At 36.7% G+C, this 11,336-nt stretch overlaps 1 protein-coding gene across 1 annotated transcript in view; it reads right to left on the minus strand.

Moving 5' to 3' along the window:
• The window catches only part of LOC138064775 (adhesion G-protein coupled receptor V1-like), a 273,548-nt gene that overhangs the window by 102,720 nt on the left and 159,492 nt on the right, over nt 1-11,336 (minus strand). The window lies entirely within an intron of this gene.

Raw genomic sequence — 11,336 nt, forward strand, 5'->3', positions numbered from 1 at the left:
TTACAGTGCTGCAGTTCTGTGATAAACCAGTTCCAAATTACATGACCTTTACATTGCAAGGATTCACCTTCAGGGGCAGGTAAAAATGGGTATGGGTGTACGTAGCTTTCCTAGCAGGGCCAATCCAACCCATTTGGCCCATAAGACCACTAGAGAGAGTTCTTTATTTACATCAGCTATGAGCAGCTTCAAGGCTCTTTTATGACTGCTGGGTACCAGTGGAGAGGCTTCAGTTATGGTCCATACTGAACTGCAGGGATCAGACAGTGCATGTGAGAAAGACAGCTTGGGGCAGGCAAGACACTTTTAGGGAAAACAGATTTGCAGTATCATCCAATAGGATTTGAGCCAAAACATTTTTTTCCTTTCTTTTTTAAATCACCTACCAGAAATAAAGCTGTTGCGTGGTAAATGAAAATTGCTCAAAGCTGTTTTTTTAAAGTAGTGTTTATCTGTTATCCAAAAAAAGATGGACTTTTGGCCTTGACACTGATTCCACTTATTGTAGCAACAAAAAAAGAATAACACCACTGAAGTTAAGGGTGCAGGGGCAGATAAGATGAATGCTAACAACAAAATGCACAGTGAATGAGACTCCTAATCCCTGTGGGTGGGTTTTTTTTTTATTTTTTAGGTTTTTTTGGTCTCCTATAAAGGCTTAACGCTGAGCAACTTTTGTCACCTGTTTGTATCAGGTCACCTCAAAGCAAACAAGGCATTCAAAAAACCACATCGGAAAAGACATTCAGGCATTCAAAAATACATCCGAAAAGGTGAAGGTCTGTGCTGCTAACTGAGCTACCACCAAATATCTCTCACAGAGCATTTTGCCAGCAAGTATACATGCAAATGAGATAAACTAAAGTGGCTTGAACAGGGAGTCCCTGAGCAGAGACATGCTGCTGGAGAGAGCTGCCTTTTCCTCCCAGCGCTCCCCCTTCCCCCAGCCCACCTCTGCCCTCCCTGTCGCTGCTAACTGGTGCCGGTTCAAACTGGCTGGCTCCAGCCCTAGCAACATCTTCTCTCTCTCAGCTTTTGTTCCCGGCTATAACACAGCACAATCCCTGATTCTAAGCAGCTCATGCAATTAAGCTACAAACTGCTGAACGTTGTAGGATACCTTTTAATAATATGACTGTGACCTAGGGCTAAAAGAATAGCCTGTTTTAAATGCAAATACTTCAAACTGTTCCATTTTAGTTGCAATATTGGTTATTTATAAATTCTCTTGGCTTTAGTAGTGAAGTAGCACTAGCTCCCTGGCCACTTTTATTTAATACATTATGATTGCATCTATTATTTCTAATTATATGATCCACTGAACCTACCTTGTAGGAACAATCAAAGCCCATTTTTAATGGCAGAAGATGCAAGGTAGTAATTTTAGAACTGTCTTCTGTTTCATTGTGCCAAATTAAAAAAAAAAGGAAAGCGAAACATTTCAAATCAATTTCCAAATGAACCTCTCTGCACAAAAATCGTGTTTAGAAAAGAAACTATTTCAAAGCTGATTAAAATTATACGGAATTTTTAGGATCACAAATAATGTCTTCTTGCATCTACTAGAACAGCAAGGAAAGCTTGTCATATATAATGGCCTATTAACTGACAAGTAAGCATGATTTTTTTAATGATATTAAAATTATATCCAGACCATTCTATGTACTGCTAGTTGATCGATAAAAGTTGCAAGAATAGACGGTCTGCTATGTTTTCACATGATATATAATGTATAATATAATGCAATGAAGAATTCTCTTAAAAATAATGAGGATACAACGCTCAGAATGAGAGAAATAAAATATCTGTGTTATAGTGATTTTTTTTTTTCCTGGGAAATGTTTTAAGCACTAAACATGCCCATGTCACTCATAGTACAGAGACCAATTTTCTCTTGATAGGACCAGAGTCAAACAACAAAGATCTGAGTTATTTAAAAAGAGCTATTTGTGAGCTGATAGATGCTTAGCCCAGTTTACATTCTTTCCCTGAGGTGACTGCAGCTCCTCTGCAGTTCTGTCACTGTAAAACTGAGAGCTGTTTACATTTCACAGGCCCAAAAGGATGAATATTTCTTATGGATGTGTGGTAATTTTGCAGGAAAAAGAGCCAAGACGGAAAACAGAGTTCTGAAAAACAGCTCTGATGAACATACACTTAAATCAAATATGCAAGGAAAATAGGCCAAACAGAATGACATTGTATATGGGTGCATACATAATAAGCTAAACGTTCTCTTTACCTAACTGATAATTCTAACGCAATTAATCACTGCATTAACTTGCAAGAAGTGAACAGAAGCACTTCTGCAGTCTCTCTAAGAACATGGTATGATTGTCCTTATCTTTTATTGCAACACAAACTAAACATAAAGAATGTTTGTCTTTAACAGGCACACATCTTAAACCAATCTTTTAGAGATTGTTTCTGTATTTAGCCTCAACGTTATGCCTGTTCCTACAGAAACACGGATGTCTGTGCCGTGAGCAAGTGCTTCAAATGCTCCCTCTGCTTGACCATCCTAATAATAGCAAATACTCCCCCCAGCCCCCTTCCATGTGTTAAATTAATCATCACTAGAAGGTCAAAAGTGTGTTAAGTAGTTTATGAACATCAATAACTGAGATGACACCACCACCACATATTTGGCCTGCTTCTTTGTTTCTTCTTAGTATGTTCATATAGTCAATCTCTATCTTTGAAATAACTTCTGAACTCCAAATTGACATTGATTCTATGTCAGTGCTTCCATACTGCAGTACTGCCATGCTGCATTTGTGGATGAACCTGTGTTTGCTTCTTAACAGCAAAGAATTGTATTGTGCCATTTCAAAGAATAACAATTTACTTAATTAACTTCATTTGCACCTTCCTGTTCTCTCCCTCCCCTCATGTTCACATGCTGCTGTCCACCGTCAAAGTCATGCTCACAAATTGCTCAAACGGTTGCCCCCAGACCCCTTAGGACAGTGAGGGCAAACCTTCTGACATCCCTGGCTATTACCTGCGTTGCGCAAAAGCAGCTGTAATTTGTATTGTCTCTTGCAAGAAGATGTGATTTCACTCTGCCTATGCGTTAAGTCTGCTGAATATGAGCCAACTCCAGGTCAGAAGCAATATAGTTGTACTAACACTATACAGTACTTGAGAAAAGCAAGGCTTGCTGAGAGGCTGCATGTTAGTTTGCACACAAACTAATGAGTCCCACATTAGTTTGAACACAAAGCAACTCTAACCACAGCTAAACAGTTTTTGATCGGAGCTGGCCTGAGTCCAGCTAGAAGCATGAGAAGTGTACACTTAGGTCTACCAAAAAAAGACTATGTCACCATATTCTTCATTTCCAAGGCCTGATGACAAGAATGTCATTGAGCAAGATTAGGCTCATTTGCTTCATTTTTGCATCACCTAGCCACTAGGATGGGAGTTCAGGGGAAAGTATAAGCAAGTGTGTAGGGTATTCCTAAAATTTTCCAGCAGTTCCTGGCTACCATGATGGTCCCTCTAGTCACTGGCAACTGAAAATTTACAGTGAAGCAATACCATTTGGTGAGGTAGTGTAACTTTTTGCAAACAGCTAATTTAGTCAGGGAAAAAAAGCAAAAGTAGTGAAGGACATAAGCCTTTCTTCAGTTCTTCATCACAAAAAATGTTTGTGTATCAGAAGTCTTGTCTGGTTTCTCTACCTGCACAAGCTGCAGTAATAAAGGATATTATCTCACCCTACAAATTTTGCTATGAGCAAACTGCAGCTAGAGCTGCATTACCATGAATGATGATATAATTTAGCATATCATTTTGAAGATTAATATCTGTACTTTTTATTTGATTAGATGCAAGTATTCAACATGGTAATGCAGATTCAGGCAAATGGCTACAGAAACAGGTGTACAGGAGCCTGTGCCATGCTTAACCTTTGATACAGAGATCCACGTCCCTAACTGCAGATTCTTCTGTGGCACCCTGATTTGTGCACAGCCATCAACCAAACTGAGAATCTTATTTAGAACTGATTTTGAATATAATTGCAAAATTCAAGTTCTACTTTATACTTGAATTACTCATTTCAATCATTTCCTATTATAAGGCATAAATTGATATAAAAACAAACTTGCAATTATTTTCCTACGTCTTGCCACGTTTGTATGCCATAAGGGCAAATGTTAAACCCTAAACTTACAAAATTAGAATTTATGCCAAGGAAATGAACCTCAAATTATTATTTTCTCTCTATAGGCTTAAACTTGTTTACTTAGTAGTTTGTTTTCTGATACTTCTACTGTATTGCAGATATTGTTGTGCCTGCTAAATACAGAGTGCTAATTCAAAAATTTTTGAAGACTGAAGGGTAGGAATCCCTTTTATTCCATGTAAATTCATTGTAAAGAAAGTCCACCTAGAATAGCCACCCCCCCCCCCCAAAAAAAAACAACACATGAATGAATTTAAATAATACGTCAGTCTGCCCAGCCTTCAGATTGGACTGTGTGTAAAGACTGCCTCTCAGTGGCATAGCTTTTCAATGTGAAAGCGAAAGTCATCTAATTAAGTGGAAATCCCCTATCATCATGTGTATTCTGGTGGTTTTGTCACTATCTAAATTAAACAGATCTGTAGGGAGATTACCATCAAACATTTTCCAGTAAAGGCAGCAATTCATATAATTTACTATAGTTCTGTGCACTGTTATGCATATCATCACTAGAATTCCTGTGCTGCAAATACAGGAGACCTTTCCAGGGAATAAAAAGGACTCTTTGTGCACATTAAAAGCAATCTGTTCTTCACATCAAAAGCTACTTAAGCTAACTTTATAACTTTGGATCTGTTTCTTTTTTTTGAGAAAAGGCAAGTTATCAACAGAGATCTCGTCAAAGCTCCTGACTGTATTGTACCAGGCACATCACATCATTCCCTTCTAAACAAACCATGTGTAAATAACATTGTTCCTGCTCTCAAAATCCCTCCACTTCAACAAAAACTCTTTAAAACAGAACTAGACAGCATTTGCTTTGACCAGAAAATAGAAAACTAAAATTCAAAAAAAAAACTCATGACAAATCAACATTTAAATGAAAAACAGGAGGCCATCACTTCTGTAATATTCTGATGATAGTATGCGAAAACAGAAGAGAATGCTAAGAGATTACTTAGCCAGAGAGCTGCTAGTAAAGACCAAGCAATCGTATATTTATCTTTGATAGCATACTCTACTACTTGACAGAACAATTCAGTTGAAGTATTATTTCCTGTAGAAGTAAGCTGTTCAACAGTAATGTCATAAAACTGAGATGGAAATTAGCAGTAAATATTTGATAAATATATAGAAATTAAGTCTTGTATTCACTTTTTCCTCTCTGAATATTGACTTTTGTTTTAAATTGAACAATTACAATAATTTTACTATATTAATTTATATCTCTGTCCCCAAAATTTAGAGAGTTGACAGTTTTCATTATATTATTTTCAATCTCATAAAACTTATTCGCAGGAAACAATTTTACAAATATCTACCTTCATTCAAAATGGCTTTTATCTTTCACTACACTTAAACAAGGCAAAACGCACTAACCTAATAAAACAAATTCCACTGTTTGCTGTATGAAGGCTGAAGGATGCAGGAAGAGGAAGTTGGCACAGGAGGTGGGAGAGGAACAGGCAGTAACAAAAAGATTAAGGTGGAAATAAAGTTGCAGAGGATCAGAGGAATGTTAAATCAAGAGTTTACAAGGCAACATTTGTAGAGACCCTGAATCAGATCATAGGTGGTGAGGAAAACTCAGGGTTCGTGCCCTTTAGGAAGAGAAAATCTCTGCTGAACCATAGCTATTTTTGCTAGGAGCAATGTGATTATCTCGGAAACTTAGCTGTTCTCTTGAAGGCCCGCTCTTCCTAGGCTTAAGTCTTGTGATTACAAGATACGCCTTTGAACTGAAGGCTGCTTATGTCTTTGCACAAGACTGATAAAACCAGTTATGAATTGGTAGCTCCGAAGGGGTTGGTAAGCCACAAACCTTTGAGAAAAATGTACAGTTTTTAGTATGCATTAGCATTAGGACAGTCCTGCCCAGTGAAATCTCAACATTTCTACTCCAAGACCAATTAAATATATTTCCATTTTTCTTATTCTTCTGAAACCTCTTTCCTCTAGGCCTTAGCTGACCCTAAACAAAAGCATTCAGTCGGAAAGATTGGTGAGGCATGAGTCATAGCGGAAGTTGACTTGAGAATGAGTATTCTTTGGCTTCCCCTTTTCTTTCCCTTTTCCCACAGTCTTCTCAGACACCAAGTTCTTGTTCTTCCCTTCCTCGTACCTAGCCTGACAAAGTACTTCAGTAAAAATTATTTTAAGGAATGGAAGCAAATGGAACGAAGCAAGACACATGGAAGAATAACACTACCAGCTGGAAATACATGAAAGGGCTACAAAGAAAGAAGCAAGAAGCAACTTGTAAATCACACAGAGAATTAATATTATCCATGTTCCGGGGAACCATATGAAAGGTCAGCTAGACATGTAAGGAGTTAACATTTTGGAGCTGTGACAGTTACTTTTAGTATCTCAATTAATCCAGAACAGATTGTATTGTTAAACAGACTATTGTTCAAAAGAAAAAGTGTGCTTGCAATGTGACTGAGGGTTTAAAACTGGTGAAGCTTAGTTAAAAAACAAAACAGACCCTCCTCCCCCCCAAGAAAACATTATCAATTATTAGTTGTGTGAAAAGTTAAGGTTTAAGTCCCAATACATTTTTTCACTCCGGTAGAATAAAAAAAGATACCTAATGTTTCAGGACAACTATGTAAAAACATTACCACACTGATTGATTACAGCAGTGAGTCTGCACTTGGCACTTAAGTTCACCAGAAACACCAGTTCACTAAAACTGTAGTTTTCGTTATTAGAGACCAAAGGTATTTTTATCTTAGAGTCTTCGGTGCTTTATATGGGAATGAACTGCCATTTATCAGCCAAACTAAAATACTTTCCACTTTGTCTTAAAGTATTTCAGTCACATACTCAGACTGTTATAGTACAAAAAGCATTTTAGGAGGATAGGAGCAACATGATCAGCCTTATCCAATCCCCCCTCCCTCAAACAGTATGCTTAAATGTTTTTACAAATTATTCTCATCATTAGAGAGAGTTAATGCCATCTTATTACTCTGCTAGCAACCATGTAGCTTTCAAAACTTTCTGTCAATTCAGAACCACAAGCTGATTTGTCAGTTTTGAGACACTTCATAATAAATCTATTACAAACATCACCATACAAATAACGTACATGCTCTTAGTGAAAAACATTTCTCTCATTTCCTTTGGAATTTGGATAAAATAAAATAAAATAATAAAATAAAATAGTTCTCAATCACATTTCATCATTTTACAACTAAAAGCCAGAGCAAGTAACAAACAAAGATCTATTTACAAAGAGACTCTGTTACCATTCACAAGCAAAAGGTGGAAGTGAGAAGATTACTGACTGCTAGGAGACGTCACTCTTTAAAAGGCCAAGTTTAAGGTCTCAGTAGGTGGTGCTGCAGGTAGAACAGGAAACTATTACAGCTGATCAGTGACAGATGGAAATTTGTTCATATACAAGAGGTTCAGGAATACAGCTTATAAGGGATTAGTATGAATTTAAGTATCTGAAGTATACAAGCAGCAGAAGAAAAAAATGTTTGCTCCTCTGCACTATATTTCAGTTTCATCATCGGGAGAAATGAAATGAATGTCACATAAAACAACAAGACTAAGTACCAGAAAAATATCCTTATTAACAGAATATGTGCATAATGAAGTTATTACTGCTGGCAATTTTAGCAGTAGATAGCTAGTATATATCCATCTCTAGTATAATACAGCTACAGATGGTTAAATGAGTTTTACTTTCAAAGTAATCTCTCCTACAAATAAAAGAACAGTTTAAGATGAGACATAACTTTGGCTGTTTCTGCCTGAACATGCACGGATTATTGTCAAAGAAAACCTCTCTTCACTTATGCACAGGGCATGTTTTCCTGATCCTCACGTGCTCTGGAAACAGGTATCAAAATAGGAAGTGAAATGATGACAGTAAATGGCGTCATTAATGCCAGACAAGAGTACGTTCCACCTACCAAAAGGTTTGCTATGCATGTACCCCTGAAATTCCAGAAAAGATTTGCTTGCAAGTATGATTCATTTACAAATATATTATAACTTTGAATACGGCTTTCTCTTATAGATCTAGAAAAACAAAGTGTTATCTACAGGAACCCTGTCTTTTAAACAAGCTAATACGGAAAACAGGACCTTCCAAAAGACACTTTTTCTCAGCGTGTCACATTGTCAGTGAGAAACAGTTACCAGGTCAGTATTCTGGTGCAACGGTGGGCACAGTCTAGACAATTTTTGACCTGTGTGATATTGTGCGACCTAGAGATAGATCTTAAATAGTAAATGCTCCTCAAAAACTCCATTTCATCCCTGTCCTCATCCTAGTAAATTAAAATAATAATTTTAGTTTTTACAAGGGAAAAGTGGAAGAGCTGACTGTGAATACAGCCTTACCTAAGCAGTTGCAGTTTCTAATGATTATGTTTGGAATTAATATGGAGAAATGTTTGTCATAGGAATCTGAAAACTGGAGTTTCATGAGCATTTGATTTGCTTGGAGACAGGAGACAAGGGCTACTCCAGTCACGAACTGTTTCACATCTTCATAACTGAATTTGAAAAATATGCTTAGTTCTTAAGAAGTATAAATTGACTGAAGTAATTTATGCTTTTATGCAGGTTTTTCTCCTCCAGTATACAAGCAATGGAAATAAACATAAAAAGAGCACAAAAGACCATTTTCAAAATTTGGTTTGTGAACATAAAAATAATGCTCTTTAAAAATCATTTCCTCCTCTCCTTTTTGCCCCCTTTTCCTTCTCTGTATAATGGAAAATCCACCAATGCAACCACTGGAACTGATCTTGTGTGTTAAGAGTTCCAGCTAATAACCCAAAGGAAAAATCCTCCTTCCTGCGGAAAAAGGATTGAGGCTCCTGGCTTCAGTTTAATACTTTATAGCTCCCTGAGGTGTTCAACTAGTCACTTCACTCCTTTGTAAATTTATACTGCGAAACAAAAGGAGATATTTATATGTAACTGTGGTATGTTTTTAGCACTGCAAGGGCTACTATAGGAAAAATCTTTATGATTTTATGACTTCAACCCCTTTCTCAAGGGAGAGATATTTCATGAAAATAATTCATTGTTTGAGCGCAGGGCAATAGCATTGTTAATTTGATAGAAAAGCATCATCAATAATTTAAGAACTTTATACTTACTCTGGTCAATCAGTAACAGGGAAATCACATTATGAGGGGGAACTGTGTAAGTGATTAATTCTAAATCTCACATACTTCTAGGCAGCACATGGAAAATTACAAGTATCTCCCCTGTAGTAAGAACTTAGCATCCTATCTACTGTGGAAAAATCTAGGGAAGTATACAAGAAAATTAGAGCAGGTTCTGCAGAGAGGCAGAATTTTAAACACTTTCACGTTAAATATTTTGAAGATGGGCTCATTAAATAAAAAAGAATAACTATATTTAACTAAACTATATTTTAAAAATGAGTTCTATTATTTAGAGAAATTTGCTTAAGCATTCACATCAACATCTTAACCTAAAAACAATGAATATATCCCATCGATTTAAAAACACAGAAGAATACTGCTTATCCAAATACCCCTCATATATAATGATCCTTCACAGACCTGAATTCCAGTATTTTACTCTCAGGCAATAGAACTGCTTTCTAACAAAAAATGTAATAGAGACCTTGAGTTTCAGTCAATAGAAAGCTCTTACAGCTTCATGTAAAAAAGCATCCTCAAAGAGGAATGACTTAAGTAAAATCCTAACGCCTAGAGGACTAAATTTCTGGAAAAACAACTCAGAATACAGTATAGGATCTTAATTTTGGTTAATATATCAAAGACAAAATGGGGATAATTCTTTGGGCAAGAAATAGATTTTTACTGAGAACATGATTACATTCTGATTCTTTTCGTAGTGGAGAAAACAGCACTGGACTGGGATTGAAGGAACCTAGGTTTGAGTCCTGGCTCTGCCCTATTCTAATGCAAGAACTCAGAAGAATGACAACATTTCTCTGTCTCTCAGTTTCTCCGTCTACAACATGCAGACTTCAAATATTTTTTTAAGCACTTTGAGATGGACTGCGAAAAATGACACCCAAGTATTGCATGTTGTTGCTGTCCTTATTTTAAAGTCATCTATCACTTGAAAGAATGGGAGACATGATGCCATGCTTAGGCCATGCAGCTGATTTTCAGACCTCTACTGACCTAAGGCTACGAAGATTAATAAGTAATACAATAATTATGGATGGTGGTTAAACAGCAATCCAGATTCCAAAGCCAAAATATACAGTTCTCTTTCATGTACATAAACTTGCCCCAAATTAAACAAACTGGCTTCAAAGGTCTACAAGACCAGAATTGTACTCTGTCACCTTTGCAGGTCACTTTATTTGAAAACACTGTCCTTGATGCGTTGAAGTTTACTGGGCTACATCCACATTGTTTGTTATTAAACATTAGGTCTGATTCCGTGGAAAAAAATATTCTTTTTCTGGAATCTTACACCCTGCACCAAGAGCTTTCAATTTACAGCTTTTCTGACACCATTTGAAACATAAGCCTATAAAAAGACTTAGCATAGTGTTTTCTAGTACAGTTTTCACGTCTTCTCTTCCTACCACAGCAATCAGAAGATACCATGGCCCTTAGTAAACTATACTAGGAGGTTTTCACTTGCCAGGCTTAGCTCTGTCATATTATTTGACTCAAGAGAATCCCAGCTAGCTGAGATGTTTTATGACAACACACACGATCATTTTTTGCATAGAGCAGTTTTGACTTTCTTTATTATAGTCATCACTGTAAAAACTCTATGCTCACACAGCAACTATCTACAAAAGGTTGATTAATGTCATGAGTCATGACCACTATGACAGGATAATGGTAAAGTGCAGCAGGAGCTAGTTAAATCTAGTAACAGCAAACGTATGTGCAATTCAAGAAAAAAAAAAATCAGTTGTTGAAGTACATGGATGCAGCTTAAAAAAAAATACTGGGAGAGAAAATCATAAGAGAGATTTACTTGTGGAAGATGTGGTAAATGAACCTAAACCCAAGACTTCCTGGTACACTTCTAAAATTACTCATTATAACATTCTCAGTTCAGTCACTATGAAGTTGCAAGGTGTACACTAGAGAGGGGTTGGTAAGGGCAACAAAAGGAACGGTCACACGTTACAAGGAAAGAATCTCAG

The sequence above is a fragment of the Struthio camelus genome, chromosome Z (genome assembly GCF_040807025.1).
Source record: "Struthio camelus isolate bStrCam1 chromosome Z, bStrCam1.hap1, whole genome shotgun sequence".
In the NCBI taxonomy this organism is placed as follows: Eukaryota; Metazoa; Chordata; class Aves; order Struthioniformes; family Struthionidae; genus Struthio; species Struthio camelus.